Here is a 291-nt window from a genome sequence, read left to right as displayed (position 1 = left end):
ATCCCCATACAGACACAAGAAGAAGTCATGCATGCATCTCGACCATAAATATTCATAGAAAGATGTATACATACATTCATACATATGGACGTACTCATACGTATGCGAAGCAGTGTACTACTTGTCGATACAATCTCTATAGTATATATACGCCTATATATATATATATATACGTATACTCCGCTGAGTAGCCTAGACTACACCTTAAGTCGGTCATATATCAAGCACATAGAGAGATCGAGAGAGTGCGTAGATGAGAAAAAGAGATAGACCTCGCTCTGAGGTGCCCTG

Source organism: Cystoisospora suis (genome assembly GCF_002600585.1).
Source record: "Cystoisospora suis strain Wien I chromosome Unknown contig_553, whole genome shotgun sequence".
Classification (NCBI taxonomy): domain Eukaryota; phylum Apicomplexa; class Conoidasida; order Eucoccidiorida; family Sarcocystidae; genus Cystoisospora; species Cystoisospora suis.
Note: the sequence above shows the minus strand (reverse complement) of the source record.